The sequence below is a fragment of the Podarcis erhardii genome (assembly GCF_964252035.2).
Source record: "Podarcis erhardii genome assembly, chromosome: 1".
NCBI lineage: Eukaryota > Metazoa > Chordata > Lepidosauria > Squamata > Lacertidae > Podarcis > Podarcis erhardii.
In genome coordinates, this window is record NC_138497.1 from 120,924,655 (window position 1) to 120,942,961 (window position 18,307).

Below are 18,307 nucleotides of genomic sequence, written 5' to 3' on the forward strand. Positions count from 1 at the left end.
CGGCGCTCATCTCGCTTTATTGGCTGAGGGAGCCGGCGTACAGCTTCCGGGTCATGTGGCCAGTATGACTAAGCTGCTTCTGGCGAACCAGAGCAGCGCACAGAAATGCCATTTACCTTCCCGCTGGAGCGGTATCTATTTATCTACTTGCACTTTGACATGCTTTTGAACTGGTAGGTTGCCGGAGCAGGGACCGAGCAATGGGAGCTCACCCCATCGTGGGGATTCAAACTGTCAACCTTCTGAACAGCAAGCCCTAGGCTCTGTGGTTTAACCCACAGCGCCACCCGCGTCCCTTTACTTTTAGATTTATTTCACACAGGTGGAAAATGAACAAAGATGTGTTTTAAAACAGGTCCAGAATTCCACAAAGAAGCCCTCTACTTTCCTGCGCTGTGTGGCTCTGAACTGAGAACTGGCTTAGAACATCATGTTCCATCTGCTAGTGATGGCAAACCCATTTAAACTGGGTTAACCTTTTGCGGCAAACTATTATCAACTCAGCGCCGTGTTTTTTCCTGTTTTAAAAACATGTCCTCAATGGACATTTAAAATAACTTTCTTTCCTGAGCAACCTGGTGCCAAAAAAGAAGAAGCAAGAAAGCAACACCCTATTTCAAACAAAGCCCTGCTAGAAAAGAAATGCATTGTCATGCTTGAAAGAACACATTTTGAAAACGCTCGCTCTTCCTAAAGGCAACACATGTTCATTACTGGGCAGAATAATCTGGGAAACCAAAGAAGCTCGTTCCTGAAGAGATAGCATCTCATCATCACATCATCTGACCAAAAAGTTCTCTTTGGGCATTTTACTTGCGTGCAAAGTCAAGATGCAAGCGGGGAGCGGGGAGAAGAGGACATGAGTCCAACACAAACACCCATCTCTGCCTCCTCCATGCGTTGGGGGTCAATGTGGGGGGAGAGAGAGCAAGGGGGTGGAGCTCATCACAGTTTCCCTGCACCCATGTTGGCTTCTGCATTCAAGCAGAATGGCCAAAAATACCTGAAGACGGCAAGCCTTTCTTGCTGGTGAACCAATATTGCGGATTTTAGCACTTCCTATCGGTAGCACCATGGACTGCAAGAAGATCAAACCTATCCATTCTGAAGAAAATCAGCACTGAGTGCTCACTGGAAGGACAGATCATGAAGCTGAGGCTCCAATACTTTGGCCACCTCATGAGAAGTGAAGACTCCCTGGAAAAGACCCTGATGTTGGGAAAGACGGAGGGCACAAGGAGAAGGGGACGACGGAGGATGAGATGGTTGGACAGTGTTCTCGAACCTACCAGCGTGAGTTTGACCAAACTGCGGGAGGCAGTGGAAGACAGGAGTGCCTGGCATGCTCTGGTCCATGGGGTCACGAAGAGTCGGACACGACTGAACAACAACAACAATTGGTATTAACACTCCAGCTCTTGTAGATCCACCTGTTTAGAAGCAAGCATTCCCCTGAACTTGTGCCTTACTTGTTTTTATTAATTGTTAGGCAACCCTGTATTGGTAAATTTATCATCTTCCAAAGCAACTACTCTATTCCGAACTTAAAAATAGAAAGTGTAATGCTGGTGGTCAACAAAAGGGGTTTAAAGACTCTCTCAAGGCAAATCTAAAAAAATGTAGTATAAACACCAACAATTGGGAAACACTGGCCTGCGAACACTCCAATTGGAGAACAGCCCTTACCAAAGGTGTCATGGGCTTTGAAGACGCTCAAACGCAGGACGAAGGGGAGAAACATGCTAAGAGGAAGGCACACCTAGCAAATCCACACCGTGATCAACTCCTTCCCAGAAACCTGTGTCCCCACTGCGGAAGGACATGTGGATTCACAATTGGCCTCCACAGTCACTTGCGGACTCACTGTTAAAACCGTGTTTATGGAAGACAATCTTACTCAGCTACGGATGAAGAAGAAGAAGAAGAATGTCTAATGCTTGACAATTTTTTATGTGTTGTAAATAGTACTATTATTGTTGTTGTTGTTATCATCATCATCATTAAATTGATTTGCTTTATTGCATTTTTCAATTGCAGATGCTTTTATTCCTTTGATGGAATTCTTTTATTGTATTTTAATTATGCACTTATGCATTTACTTATGCATTTTAGTTACGTCGTATTCTATACTTGTAAACTCCTTAGAAGCTATTTTACCATGCAAGTGCATAACCTCCAACAATTCACCCATGAAATGAGGGACGGCTTCCAACATATATAAAAACATAATAAAACAAAAAACTCCCCTATACAGGGCTGCCTTCAGATGTCTTCTAAAAGTTGTGTAGTTACTTATCTCTTTGGATCAGGGGTCCAATAACTCCATACCTTTCAACATTTCCCCGATGAAAATAGGGATGTCCTAAGGAAAAGTCGGACATTCCAGGATCAACTCAGAAACCAGGATGGTTCCTGTAAATCTAGGACTGTCCCTGGAAAACAGGCACACTTGGAGGGTCCGCAAGTGTTATATACACCATTAAATTAATAAACAAGAACTCTGGAACCACCAAAATTCTATTTTTTTAAAAAAGTGTCACGAGGAGGCAAAAAAAAATAAGCCGCTTTCCTAAGAGAAGACTACTTTCTAGAAAATGGAGTACACAGCACTAGCCTAGATTCTGCAAAGCTTGCTTTATGCTCGATAATCAAGCTTGCTGCATCAAAGGAAATGTGCCTTGCAAAGTGCACTTAGCAAAGCAGAAATGCGCTCGCTCTGTAGTAAAATGCTTTGCATTGATGCCAAAACCTGGACAGCCTTAATAAGAAATGAGAGAACTTCGCTAAAGTTGAAACTGATCACAACACAAGCACAGTTAAAAGCAGGACCAAGGAAAGAGGAATAAGTAAACATCCGTACAGAAAGAAATGTGATGGGTTTTTCGATTCAGACATGCATCTGCAAATATCAAAGGGGAATCAGATGTCTGTATAAAGTCAAGGGATGCTCTCTGCAAGGGCTGACATCAAAAGTGGGCAAACGCCGTTCCAGCTTGACTGGAAAGGACCCTTATTCAATTCAGTGCTTTTTCTTTTTCCTTTTTTTCTCAATTAAATGCATTTTTTATAAGGAATAAATGTCCCTATGGTTACATCTTCATATATATATTAAAAAAAGTAAAGATAAAGGACTACTGGACGGTTAAGTCCAGTCAAAGGCGACTATGGGGTTGCAGCGCTCATCTCGCTTTCAGGCCAGGGGAGCCGGTGTTTGTCCACAGACAGCTTTCTGGGTCATGTGGCCAGCAGGACTAAACCGCTTCTGGCGCAACGGGACACCGTAACGGAAACCAGAGCACATGGAAACAAGTTTACCTTTCCGCCACAGCGCTACCTATTTATCTACTCACACTGGCGAGCTTTCGAACTGCTAGGTCAGCAGGAGCTGGGACAGAGTAATGGGAGGTCACTCTGTACCACGGATTTGAACCGCTGACCTTCTGATCGGCAAGCCCAAGAGGATCAGTGGTTTAGACCACAGCACCACCTGCGTCCCTCTTCAAATGTCACTAGTTTAGGAACATAGCAATCTGCCTAATATAGTGGTACCTCGTGCTAGAAACAGGATCCGTTCTGGAGGCCCGTCCATAACGTGAAATGCCCGCAACTCGGAGTGGTGAGTATGCGCAGGCATGTGGTGTGATTTGGCACATCTGCACATGCGCAAAGCGTGATTTGGCGCTTCTGTGCATGTGAGAGTGGCGAAACCCAGAAGTAACCCATTCTGGTACTTCCGGGTTGCCGCGGGATGTACCGTGAAAAGATACAACATGAAGCGGATGCAACACGAGGTATGACTGTACAGTGGTACCTTGGTTTACGAAATTAATCAGTTCCGAAAGTCCGTTCTTAAACCAAAGCATTCTTAAACCAAGGCGTGCTTTCCCATAGCAACGGGGGACTCAATTTACAAATGGAACACACTCAACAGGAAGCGGAACATGTTCTGCTTCCAAGGCAAAGTTCACAAACCAAAACACCTACTTCTGGGTTTGCAGCATTCTTAATCCAAGTTGTTCATAAACTACCGTATTTTTCACTCCATAAGACACACTTTTTCCCTCCTAAAAAGTAAGGGGAAATGTCAGTGCGTCTTATGGAGTGAATGTGTGGTCGACCACTGGCTCCCTTTCTGGCCCCGCCCCCTTGCCCAGGCCTCCATTGTTGAATGTTCTGCAGATGGAGGCTGTTTGTTTCCCCAGCGACATGTGACTGGCTGATGAGATTATCTGTCTGGAAACTGTAGAAATGGCTCCCTTTCCCTAAAGGAGCTGCAGAACTGTGAGTTGAACCCCATAAAAACAGGATTTTTTTCCTTTGCAAAGTAAGCTCAACAACTTTAACCCTCAAAAAACGGGGCTTTTCCCCTTTGCAAACGAAGCTGCACAACTGTGAGCTGATTAAAAAAACACAGGGCTTTCCCCCTTTCCTCTAAAAACTAGGCGCATCTTATGGTCAGGTGCGTCTTATGGAGTGAAAAATACGGTAAGCTGTTCTTAAACCAAGGCACCACTGTACAGAGTCTGACAAAGGGTACATCTGCACTGTCTGTACAGACTTGCAGTGGCTCTCCGGGGGTTCAGTCTTTTGCAGCACTGCCTGGAGTTGCCATTAGCTCTACCACTTTCCCCAACTTTGCTTGCTTGTCTGTTGTAACTAACTCTGTAATTAGAAAGCGAAAGGGCAATACATGCCTACATTCATTTCTGTTTGAGATGTGCTCCCTCAGTAATTTGATGGAAGAGCTGATCTGCTGTCTTTAGGATTTCAGAGCCAAAATGAAACTGAGTGGTACTGACTACAATGGTAGCTCAGGTTACAGACACTTCAAGTTACAGACTCTGCTGACCCAGAAATAGTACCTCTGGTTAAGAACTTTGCTTCAGGATGAGAACAGAAATCATGTGCTGGCAGCAGTGGGAGGCCCCATTAGCTAAAGTGGTACCTCAGGTTAAGAACAATTTAAGGTTAAGAACGGACCTCCAGAACAAATTAAGTTCTTAACCGAGGTACCACTGTACATGCTTATTAGGAACACTCTCAGGGCCCTTGAAAGTGCAAGAAATTAGATTTTCTTATTCTTAAGATAAAGAAATCATGGGTGAGCAGGGCCAGGACTCGCTAGCACCTCTCAGGTGGGCGCCATTGCCATTCTAAGAGAATGACGGGAGCATTCATGGTGAGTTTCGGCACCTCTTTTTCTGGAAAAATAGCACTGCGTGTTTGAGAAACAGTGAAATATCATAAATTCCGAATTCACTGAAATTGATGGCTTTTATATGTTATTTTTCTGCTGCACCAGTCATATCAAAATAGTGTTCTTTGCCACCCATAATGCCTGTGATACTAATCCAATCAGATAGCAAATGGTTGAATGTGACTAAGGGAGCAGTAGAGCTCAGACTGAATTATGGAAACATACTGTCATATCTGCTGATCATGATTTAACTGCCCTGCTCTCAAATAAACCTAAGCAAGGATAAAAGCATCGTTGTATTGTTTGGTTTGCCCTGAAAGTACTCAAGCGTAATGTGCGGTGCAATGAAATTAATGTGGTGTCCTCATAAACCATAGATTAGAGCCGCCACTCTGCAAACAAACACACCGCAAGTGGGGAAAAAGGCAGCAAATGTACTGGTTTTCCAGACTTTCACCCAATGGCCCCTGTAGAAAAGAATGTTTCAAGGTTCAATCGCAGGATTCATGCCCAATGAAATAACACAAGTGACCTGATGGCTTGCACTATGTTGTGAGAGCTTATGAATTCACTGCAAAAGAGTGTATGAATACGACAGGCTATTGGAGACATCTGATCTCTTAACAACTCATGGACAACTCATTTATTTATCACTTGATGCTCTAGTAAACTAGATCTTAGTGAAAGCAGAGGCAGTTCCGGGGGGGGGGGGGGACTCCTCTCATTCCTTCCAACATTCCAGTTCTAGTTCATGCAATGCAACATTTGTATTTATTATTATAATCTCTGTACTTGTGAGATCCCCCAGTTACCGTATTTTTTGCTCCATAAGGCGCACCGGACTATAGGGCGCACCTAGTTTTTAGAGGGGGAAATCAAGAAAAAAAAATCTTATTTCCCCCCCAGCCCCAAAGAGCAGCGTACAGGCTGCGCACAACCTCTCCCTGCCGGAGGGGCTGCGCGCGGCTATCCCTGAAGCCTTCCGAGCGCAGCGCAAGTTCCCGCTGTGCTCCTCAGGCTTCGGGTTCCTTTTGCTGAAGTCGGGAGAGCAAGACTCTCCTGGCTTCATTGAAAGGAACCTGAAGCCTCCAGAACGCAGTGGAAACTCACGCTGCGCTCCAAAGGCTTCAGGTGGCTATCCCTGAAGCCTGGAGAGTGAGAGGGGTTGCCTCTCGCTCTCCAGGCTTCAGTGAAAGCAACGCGAAGCCTCTGGAGCACGGAGGGAGAGCTCCCTCTGCGCTTCGGAGGCTTCGCGTTGCTATCGCTGAAGCCAAGGAGCCTGCATTCGCTCCATAGGACGCACACAGATTTCCCCTTAATTTTTGGAGTGGAAAAAGTGCGTCCTACAAAGCGAAAAATACGGTAATAACTGGTCCACAGTGACTGAGTGAGACTGTTGGTCCATCTAGCTCAGAAAGCATTCTCTAAAGTTTCACGGCATATCCCAGCCTTACCTGAAGATGCCAGGGATCAAAGCTTCCCCCTTACAGACCTCCACGTTTGCTGAAAATAACCTTCTAATTTTTTTTGCTATCTGCCTTCAATTTAATTCCCCACCTACATCTTCAATAATGGAATTATGAGAATTAGCATTAGTCATAGATGAATATGATGCACTGCGCTGTCATCGAACCTGACAAAGACAAAGGAGAATGTTTTTGGCAGAAAAATAATACTGAACACATCTGATAGTTTTCTAAAAATTGTAAAGATCTGGGCTTGATGGAATGAGACCACAGACTCATTGCAACCTGGTTCTCCTAAATGTAACAACCTTAAATACATTGCAGCTTATGCAATCGTTCCTCTTATGCTGGTGGCTCTCCAAATATTGTTGTGACTCTTTACTCCCGATGGTGTGAAAGAAAGAGATATAATCCAGCAACCTCTGGAGAAGCAGGTACCCCATCCAGCTCTGAGCAACCCTGGCCTCTGTTTAGCACAGGGGTCAGCAACCTTTTTCAGTCGTGGGCTGGTCCACCATCCCTCAGACCATGTGGTGGGCTGGACTATATTTGGGGTGTGTGTGAAAGAATTCCTATGCCCCAGAGATGCATTTTAAATAAATGCACACATTCTACTCATCTACGCTGATTCCTAGACCATCCGCAGGCTGGATTTGGAAGGCGATTGGGCCGCATCCAGCCCTTGGGCCTTAGGTTGCCTACCCCTGGTTTAGCAAGACCACAACCTAAGTTCACACCTAATAATAATAATAATAATTTATTATTTATACCCCGCCCATCTGGCTGGGTTTCCCCAGCCACTCTGGGCGGCTTCCAACTGAATATTAAAAACAGTACAGCATGAGACATTAAAAACTTCCCTAAAGACGGCTGCCTTCAGTTGTCTTTTAAAAGTAAAATAGTTGTTTATTGCCTTGACATCTGCTGGGAGGGCGTTCCACAGGGGGGGCGCCACTACCGAGAAGGCCCTCTGCCTGGTTCCCTGTAACTTGGCCTCTCGCAGTGAGGGAACCGCCAGAAGGCCCTCGGCACTGGATCTCAGTGTCCGGGCACAACGATGGGGGTGGAGACGCTCCTTCAGGTATACAGGACCGAGGCCGTTTAGGGCTTTAAAGGTCAGCACCAACACTTTGAATTGTGCTCGGAAACGTACTGGGAGCCAATGCAGATCTCTCAGAACTGGTGTTATGTGGTCCCGGCGGCCACTCCCAGTCACCAGTCTAGCTGCCGCGTTCTGAATTAATTGCAGTTTCCGGGTCACCTTCAAAGGTAGCCCCACGTAGAGCGCGTTGCAGTAGTCCAAGCAGGAGATAACTAGAGCATGCACCACTCTGGCAAGATAGCCTGTGGGCAGGTAGGGTCTTAGCCTGCATACCAGGTGGAGCTGGTAGACAGTTGCCCTGGACACAGAATTAACCTGTGTCTCCATGGACAGCTGTGAGTCCAAAATGACTCCCAGGCTGCGCACCTGGTCCTTCAGGGGCACAGTTACCCTATTCAGGACCAGGGAATCCCCCACACCCGCCCGCCCCCTGTCCCCCAAAAACAGTACTTCTGTCTTGTCAGGATTCAACCTCAATCTGTTAGCCACCATCCATCCTCCAACCGCCTCCAGGCACTCACACAGGACCTTCACCGCCTTCACTGGTTCTGATTTAAAGGAGAGGTAGAGCTGGGTGTCATCTGCATACTGATGAACACCCAGCCCAAACCCCCTGATGATCTCTCCCTGCGGCTTCATATAGATATTAAAAAGCATGGGGGAGAGGATGGAACCCTGAGGTTCCCACAAGTGAGAGCCCAGGGGTCTGAACACTCATCCCCCCCACCACTTTCTGGACACGGCCCAGGAGAAAGGAGCGGATCCACCGTATAACAGTGCCCCCAGCTCCCAGCCCCTCAAGACAGTCCAGAAGGATGTTATGGTTGATGGTGTCAAAGGCCGCTGAGAGATCCAGCAGAACTAGGAAACAGCTCTCACCTTTGTCCCTAGCCCGCCGGAGATCATCAACCAGCGCGACCAAGGCAGTTTCAGTCCCTTGAGGTGACTTCCATAAACAGGTAAGTACAACGAATGCAACTAGCTCCCTTTTATCTCCTGTCACTCTTCCCATGTTAAAGGAAAGCCTCTCCACTTAACTCAAAGCAACAGCAAATGTTACAAAGGATTAACAACCTTAAGTGAGGGATTAAAGGATTACGTTACCTGCAGGGATCTGCCTTTTATTTGTGAGAGGAATTGAACAATCTGGTCATTCTCCCGGAGAAATGCCAGCTTTTCTTCATTCCTACTATCTGGTGACTGACATTGCAACATGACATGTCTGTTTGTCTCCAGAACTGCTTCTGGACCCCATTGCTACCTCCTATGCCGTGGAAGCAAATTCCATGCCATCATAACAGAGCAGAACCACAATACGAGCTTCCTGGCAGTCGTGTTGCTGCCGCTGAACAGAGGTGGCACTCAGCTGAGATGGCAGAATGGCTGGAGACGTGTGGGTTCCTTGGTGGAACCCATAGCTGTCAAGCTTCCCTTATTTGGAGGGACAGTCCCTTATTCCAGCGCCATGTCCCGCTGCTGTCCCTTATTGATGGATGTTCCTTAAATGATGTCCCTTAAATTTCAAAGGAAGCAGCTCCTCTCCCTCCCTCCCTGCCAGCCAGGGAGGAGGGAGGCTCCACCTGTGTTGCTTGGCTGTGTTGCTCACCCAATAAGAAGTCTAAGAACAACTGGGGGGGGTGGAGCTTGCATGCCTTGTGCTGATCAAATCGTTGCCTGGGGACTCGCCTTTGCTCAGCGCTTCCCAGTGGAGAGGTGACAGTGGTTTTCCTTGAGGCTTCGTTTGGCTGCTGGCTGGGCTTTCTGCCTTTGGCTCAGAGGGACTCAGAAGTTGAACATACCTGTGCTGAGTGCTCGGATCAGAATCGGATGGATCCGTCATCGACGGCCTACTCACCCTTGCCGGCAAAAAGGTCTGTCTGGAGCGGGGGCACATGGTGGGGGAAAAGGAAAGGAGATCTTGTGGGAGGGGGGGAGGCTGTGTGTGTGTGGCTAGTTGATGCAAGCTGAGGGGTTTTTTGAATGCTGGACGCCATTTTGTTGCACGTGCTGCTGCAAACTTTGCAGTGCAAAGCCAGGCCGGGGAGCCATCTTAAGTTGAGGCTGCATAGGCCTTGTGGTGCATGTGATTCAGATTCTATTCAATTGAACCTCTGGTTACAAAGTTGGTTGGACAGTGTTCTCGAAGCTACCAGCATGAGTTTGACCCGACTGAAGGACAGGAAGACTGGAGTGCCTGGAACAGGTGAGGCTGCAGGTCCCTTATTTTGGCTGCCGATCCCTTATTTTCAAGGCTGCTGGTCCCTTATTTTCAAATCTGTAAGTTGACAGCTATGGTGGAACCAATCTGGTGTTCCTGCTTGGGCATCCACACAGCCCCGACCAAACTATTCTCATTTCCTCTTCCCAGCAAGCAGTAACAACACGACCGCTTGGAAGTTAGAACTTCACTCTGACCCACCAGGCAAGCTGCTTCAGAGGCGTGGCCAGCATTGGCTAATGGTCAGGTAAGGTAAAGATAAGGCAAAGGACCTCTGGATGGTTAAGTCCAGTCAAAGGCGACTATGGGGTTGCGGCGCTCATCTTGCTTTTCAGGCTGAGGGAGCCGGCGTTTGTCCACAGACAGCTTTCCGGGTCATGTGGCCAGCAGGATTAAACCACTTCTGGCGCAACAGGACACGATGATGGAAACCAGAGTGGACAGAAACACCCTTTACCTTCCCGCCACAGCGGCCCCTATCTTTCAAACTGGTGTGCTTTCGAACTGCTAGGTTGGCAGGAGCTGGGACAGAGCAATGGGAGCTCACTCCGTTGCGGGGATTCGAACCAGCCACCTTCTGATCAGCAAGCCCAAGAGGCTCAGTGGTTTAGACCAGGGATGTCCAACAGGTCTATCGCTGTTTGTTTCCCCTGCGATATGCTGGTGATGTTCCTCTTTTTCTCCCCAAACCAATAAAAATGGGAGTTGGGAGTTGGCCACCTGCGTCGCAATCAGTCAGGGAAGATTGGAGTTGCAGTCTGACAACACCTAGCAGGCCACGGGTTCCCCATTTAAGGAAAAAGATGTTACAGAAAAAGGACATTTTGCGGTGCTAATTGCAGAATAATTACAGGACAAATGCCCAGATGGTCTCAGCTGTACTTTGGCTGCTCGCACTCTGGTGAATTATGGAGGACACTGTTTGTACTGTCTTTCTGCATTGGGTCCCATTTCTGCAACATGCAGGATCAAGCAGCCCCCAGACTGTACTAACTGCAGGTGGAAGGCTGCATATTTGAATGCTCCCAGACTACAAACGCAACAAGGAAGACTCGGTTAAAACACACCCCACAATGTGCTGCTGTTCCACAGGCTATGAGTCCCCAGTGGAAGAGTGAATTCAAACATACTTTCTTCATCCTGCAGTCTAAATTAGTACAGTTTGGGGAGGGGTGGGGAAAAGCAAATTGACCAATGAATACAGGCATGTGTGCACGGCACACAGAGTATTTTCTTCACTACACGACATTTGACGAAGAATGCCAGCATCAGTCTCTGAAAAGCAGGCACAACGCTGGGGTGAATTTGAGCTGGGCTCAGATGCTTAAGGCGTGGTCGTGAGAAAGTCTGCTGCTACTTAGACTTGGCCCCTTAAGTCCAATTAGCATTCTTTTTAAGTACAAGCAGATTTCCACACACACACACATCCTTTAGTGTTACTCCACCCTGTCGTTCTACCTGACAACGCAAAGTAACAACATTTCTCCTGAATATTGAAGTGCATGAAGCCGAAAATCAACAACGGACACATATTTCATCCAAGAAATCTATGCGAGTTGCCAATCCCTCCTGAGATTTAGGCGGAGTACTCCATCTGTGGGAAAGTCGAAGCGGAGCAAATGAGACATTGGATGGGACGTTGGCGCAGCAACAATATGGATGGAATCAACTGACTGGAGACTGAGCTCAAGATCCCGCAATCTAGGAGGCTCCACATAAGGTAAAGGTAAAGGGACCCCTGACCATTAGGTCCAGTCGTGATCGACTCTGGGGCTGCGGCGCTCATCTCGCTTTATTGGCCGAGGGAGCCGGTGTACAGCTTCCGCGTCATGTGGCCAGCATGACTAAGCCGCTTCTGGCAAACCAGAGCAGCGCACGGAAATGCCATTTACCTTCCTGCCGGAGTAGTACCTATTTATCTACTTGCACTTTGACGTGCTTTCGAACTGCTAGGTTGGCAGGAGCAGGGACCGAGCAACGGGAGCTCACCCTGTCGCGGGGATTCGAACTGCCGACCTTCTGATCAGCGAGTCCTAGGCTCTGTGGTTTAACCCACAGCGCCGCATGTGTTATATTCAGTGGGTGTATACATATTTTGAGCGGTGAGCCCTCAGGCACCATTTTTGGGCTGAAAATGCACAACCTTCCTCAGAGAACTGAGCTCAGGGGAAGTAGGTTCTTCCTCTTTCCATCTAAAGCTAGCTGCGCAGAGCACCGACTGCCACATGGGTCAGCCAGCCACAATGCAGGGGCACCAAGTATAGGGGGCTCTGGGTGCCTGAGCACCCACAAAAAATTCATTGTGAGTGCTCAGCACCCGCACTGCAGCCCCCCCAACCTCCGAGGTCTTGCAAGGCCTTGGATAGCATCTCTGAGGCCCTGGAAATGCTTTCTGAGGTCTTCCTAGACCTTGGAACCTGACTTCCGGTGCCACTGAAAGTCAGGTTCCGAGGTCTTGGCAGGGGGCGCAGCATCATGACATCATGTTATGACATCACGCCATGACATCATGCACACTGGGCACCCATAACCTGGGGCACAAGTTGGATCTCCTGCCACACCTCTCCTTTCTAGTCAGGTATGCAAACAATCACATAGTTATTCCTCCACCCTGAAGCAGCATTTCCAGTATGCTTACTGGGCAGGCAGGGGAGATAGGATTGACTGGCTTGCAAAAAGAGGTGCTGAAAAACATTTGAATGCCTAAGCATGCTGGGTGTCTGATTAATTATTTTAAAAGCTGGAAGCTTGTATGGGTCAGCACCGGACTCAGAGAAAGATATGCTAGTGACTACTGGAGCAAAGGTGAGGAAAGCCAGGGTTTTAATTATGGAGAGGACTTCATTAAATGCACCACCCCAAACCCATGACATCCCTCATTATTATATATATTTTTAACCCAATACCCTCTGATCGTCATCTAAAAATAGTAGCCAAGTGGATGTAACACAGAACACACCCTCAGCAGGAGAAAAAGAATTGACTGTTAAAGGTTGGATCAGTTTGTGTTCACCTTTACAATAGAATTAGCATTGTTTTCCTACATTTCATGACTGTGCTATGAGGAATAAGGAGATTTTACCTTTGGGTTAGACTAGCTGGTGGTAAACAAAACTAGGAAAGAAAACCCAGATTCTGGCCTCGTTTGTGTGCAATACTGAGCTATGGTGAAGGTTAAGTAATGTTATAAACCAACAACAAACCAGTCTTGGCTTATGAGTGTGATTTGTTTGTGGTTAATAAATCATAGTTAAGTCACTGGGCAGGGTTTGAGATGATCAGCTGAAACTACGATTTACTCAACTATGTGCCCCAATTTCAAAGGCAGAATTGACGTCCAGTGGGAATTTCCGAAAGGCAGCGCTTAGTCCTGGATCTTAGGCAAGTCAATAGAAAAATTGTGGGTTTTTGGCGTTTCTGTAAAAAAAAGAAAAACACAACTCAGCAATTTGGGGGTCTTCCTAAAAAAAGCTTCCGGTGTGTCCTGGTTTTTACTTTTTGAAATACGGCAACCTTACAAGCTCTGAATTGGTCTACCTCAGCCTCACTTCTGCTAAGAGCTGCATTTGTGCTTCCTGTTATCCAACAGCAACATAAAATTCCACTTGCCAGCACATTTGCTTGCAGCTGCTAACTTGGCAGCCTTCTGAAATTGAGAAAATTTTCCAGACTGTGGTGGAAACATTACAACAAAGCTTTCATCATCAGCGGCCTTGATGGCCTTGAAAAAGAAATATCGCCCAACGTTCATCCCATGTGACGAGAACACTAAAAGCTCTCCTACATTGACTTCCTCCGGGATACTGTGAGCCAATCTTTTTTTTATTTAAAGGTAACGGCCTATCGTTTATCCTCAGCTTCCTCTCAGTGCTGATGGAGTGGGATATTCACAGATGCAGCCGGCAGTCCGAGTGCTTCTGGATCCATCAGCACAGAAAATGAGACGGTATTCTGCGTCAAGCTGCCATGTGATGAAAGAGCTATTCTAAAACTCACTGGGAGATGTATCTTTCCAATAATGGAAAACCGATTTACCTGTGGCTACAACCATCCCTGTTTCATGACACACATGAAACTGAAGGAGGGCTTGGTCTCCAGATGTCAGGGACCGTGCTGAGGAGGGCTGCACTGAGGAAGAATGGTGGGAGCCACCCCTCCCCCTGATCACGATCCTGAATCTTCCCAGGAGCAGTAGGACAGTATAGATTTGGAACAGTGGTTTGCAGAAGGGCATAGTTCCGAAGGCAGAAGCTGGGAAATACTGGATGGGGAACAACTAGCAGAAGAAAAACTAAGAGAGAAAGAGTTAACAGATTCACAGTCTCTGGAGAGCATTCACCCCCCTTCCCCAAAGACACAGAGAGCTCAGAAAGTGTTAGTGCAGAGGGTACAAGCTCAGATTACAAGATGTAGGAGTGATGTAGTTTAATAGGGACAGAGGGGGTGTAAGCCTTAATTGGGAGCACCGCCATTTCTAGGAGATGTGTTCTCTGTTCTCTCTCTGCGATTATAAAAGTTTCTAACTGGTAAGACGTTCCTTTCTTTGATCTTCTTATCTGCCACGGGGGGAGGAAGGCGATTCCCCAAAGCCTGACACCAGAAGGGGCTACACAGCACATTCAGAAGTGCATACCCATTAAAATTCCTCAGATGAAAATAGGCACATTTCTCACTCCTCGCAACTGACCCTTCTTGATCCCACCCCTATTTTTTGTGTCCCCCCACCCCACAGAGCACCCTACCAGAAGGGTGAGTGTCACCAGCACAACGCCATTGGGGCACAGCTCACACGCCCTCCTGAGAAAACTCCTTAATCCTGATTTGATTTAATTCTTTGGTAGATTTACAAAACACACACACCCCAATAAATCAAGTTGAGAAAGGGGAAGGTTGGAAGCGGACACACAAAGCATTTATAGATGATCGATAGATAGATGATAGAAATGATTGATAGATCAATAGATTGATAGATGATAGAAAGAGAGATGATGACAGATAGATGATAGATGATGATCTATAGATGATAGATAGATAGATGATAGATAGAGAGAGAGAGAGAGAGAGAGAGAGAGATGATAGACTCTGCTAACCCAGAAATACTACCTCGGGTTAAGAACTTTGCTTCGGGATGAGAACAGAAATCGTGCTCCAGTGGTACAGCAGCAGCAGAAGGCCCCATTAGCTAAAGTGGAAACAGTTTCAGGTTAAGAACGGACCTCCAGAACGAATTAAGTTCTTAACTCAAGGTACCACTGTATTGTGCAGAACAGTCTTCCCATTACAACATCTTTCCATAGAGTAAGTTCGTGTTCTCTTTACAGACTAGACCAGGGTGGGGGACTTGTTGCTGGACAAAGATAAAGGACTAGGGCTGATGGGACTTGGAGTCAAACAACATCTGGAGGGCAATAGGTTCCCCACCCCTGATTTAGAACTAAGAAAAAGATCTCTGCGGTTCCCAAAAGCACACTGGGATTTGGCAGGTCCACTTAGCTGTGACTGCATGTTAGCAATGTGATGTTCTGATCAAGCAAAGGAAGAGCCAGATGTGGACAGTGGGAGCCAATGATGCTGAACAACCAATGCCAGATGCAGTTAAACATCTGTGTTTCCATTTGCGTCCACATCGCCATACTCATATGGGCCCCATTGGTCATGAAGAACCTGGATGTGTCTCTTGATATGGATGGGAATGTATATCCCCATCCAAAGTTGACTAATATGTAAGACAATACGCTTGTAACTGGGCGTGGATCAGGGCCATAGCATTTTAAGAATGTAAAGCTGCCAATCTGTACTGATTATGCATATCTGACTATGTTCACATACTGCAGCACAGAAGACTTCAGTGTTTAAAAAATGACCCAGATCATAAGAGGCAAATTGTTACATAAATAGGGCTGCCATACATCCGGATTTTCATGGACATTATCAGGATTTCAAAGGTGGAACTGATGTCCGGGGGGAATTTCCGAAAAGTGGCAGATCTTAGGCAAGTCAATCGGAAAATTGTGTTTTTGTTCAAAAGAAGCTCAACAACTTTCAGGGTGTCCTGGTTTTTACTTTTTGAAATATGGCAAACCTATACGTAAAGGTTATCCCATACCCTGGTGTTTTTAAGAAATGAAAACCTCTTTCTCTTTTACGGGCCGATAAACGGTGGCACACTTGACAGACAAGAACACACACACAAAAACCACACACACAAACATTTAATCTCTGAAAGGCTGTCAAAAGTTTCAGAGCAATAATTCAGAAAATTCGGAAGAACAGTCTGCAACCCAAATTCAGTATTACATATTTAAGGACAGCAGAGTCATTGTTGACTACAGCTGCAATCTGAAATGCACATACTAATGAGTGAACTTAGTGTGATTTACTTCCATGTAGATGTGCTACTTTTTGGCATGTTATATAGAGTGCAAAGGCCAACTAAGGACTGACTGAGAGAATTCTGCTGGAATTCTAAGACAAGCCGACTGGAGACACAATAAATAATACCAATATTACTCAAAAACTTACTTTCGTCTACACCCTAAGTAACTTGTTCGGTTCCTACATTTCAGCTCCAATTGAATAGTCATTCTCTGCCCATTTTGTATTTCATTTCCCTCTGACTTCATTGATTACAGTCCACTCCCCACAATTCTATACAGTGGTGCCTCGCAAGACGAAAAGAATCCGTTCCGCGAGTCTCTTCATCTAGCGGTTTTTTCGTCTTGCAAAGCAAGCCCATTGACGGCTTAGCGGATTAGCGCTATTAGCGCTTTAGCGGCTTTTACCAGCTTTTAGCGGCTTATCGGATAAGCGGCTTATCGGCTTAGAAAAAGGGGGGGAAAGGGGAAAAAACCCGCAGGAACTCGCAAGACATTTTCGTCTTGCGAAGCAAGCCCATAGGAAATTCATTTTGCGAAGCGCCTCCAAAACGGAAAACTCTTTCGTCTAGTGAGTTTTCCGTCTTGCGAGGCATTCGTCTTGCGGGGCACCACTGTATATGTTTCCTGGGTGTGTTTGTGAACATACAAGGACACACCCCTGAAACTGAAGGTTGCTCTCCATGCATGTGATGGAGTGGGCTCTTAATTATTACTACAATCAATTTATTGATCACATTCTAAACCACCATCTCAAGGTGATTTGTGCATAAAACAATTGAAAAACAATTGAAAACACAAAGACAGCAATAATTTAAAACAAGACTCAAACCCTAACAAGTGGACACTCATGGTAAAGATTATTTTTAAGTTGTTGTTGATGATGATGATTAGAATTATTAGAATTTATATACTGCCCTATACCTGGAGGTCTCAGGGCGGTTCACAGAAAAGATCAACATAAAAACCACAATATATATACAGTGATATCTCGGGTTAAGAACTTAATTCGTTCTGGAGGTCCGTTCTTAACCTGAAACTGTCCTTAACCTGAGGTACCACTTTAGCTAATGGGGCCTCCCGCTGCCACCGTGCCGCCACCGCATGATTTCTGTTCTCATCCTGAAGCAAAGTTCTTCCCCCGAGGTACTATTTCTGGGTTAGCGGAGTCTGTAACCTGAAGTGTCTGTAACCTGAAGTGTCTGTAACCCGAGGTACCACAGTAATCAAAATAAAAGCAACCCAATAACACCCCCTCAGAAAAGTGCCACATTTTATTTTTTTATTTTTTTAAAATAATTTTTATTAGTTTTCACAACAATAAACAAGAGAAAAGAAAACAAACACAACACAGAAAAAACAAATAAACATAAAACATGACTTCCCCATACCTCCCTTTCGCTGCATCCTTATTCCAAAAGATTTTTTAGCAACCCTTTAATCAATTTTTCTATTGGTTCTCTTTAAGTTTCCATAAAATTATTATTTACAGCTGTAATTCTCTGTTTCTCACCCCTTAACATCTTAACAGTTCTCAATTTTGCAGCAGTTTTTAAGATATACTTTAAATTTTTTCCAGTCCTCTTCCACCGCCTCTTTCCTCTGGTCACGGATTCTGCCGGTCATCTCTGCCAGTCCCATAAATTCGGTCACCTTTGTCTGCCATTCCTCCAGAGTAGGTAGTTCTTGCGTCTTCCAATACTTTGCTAAAAGAATTCTTGCCGCTGTAGTTGCATACATAAAGAATGTCCTATCCTTCTTTGGTACCAATTGGCCCACCATGCCCAAGAGAAAAGCCTCCGGTTTCTTTAAAAACGTCCACTTAAGGACTTTCTTAATTTCATTATAGATCATTTCCCAGTAGGCTTTAATCCTTGGGCAGGTCCACCAAAGGTGGTAGAAGGTTCCTTCCGACTCATTGCATTTCCAGCAATTGTTATTGGGCAAATG

The 18,307-nt window shown here is 45.9% G+C and overlaps 1 protein-coding gene and 1 long non-coding RNA gene across 4 annotated transcripts in view; both read right to left on the reverse strand.

Moving 5' to 3' along the window:
• LOC309335783 overlaps window positions 1–18,307 on the reverse strand; it is a 141,773-nt gene that overhangs the window by 39,437 nt on the left and 84,029 nt on the right. The window lies entirely within an intron of this gene.
• Window positions 1–18,307, reverse strand: part of CALCRL (calcitonin receptor like receptor) — an 87,458-nt gene that overhangs the window by 34,797 nt on the left and 34,354 nt on the right. The window contains exon 1 of one of the 3 annotated variants that reach the window (XM_081838417.1): window positions 6,652–6,766. The exons of the other annotated variants lie outside the window; for them this stretch is intronic. The gene's annotated coding sequence lies outside the window, so the exon portion shown is untranslated. Of the gene's footprint in view, window positions 1–6,651; window positions 6,767–18,307 lie in introns of those variants that run through there. 3 annotated transcript variants of the gene reach the window in all.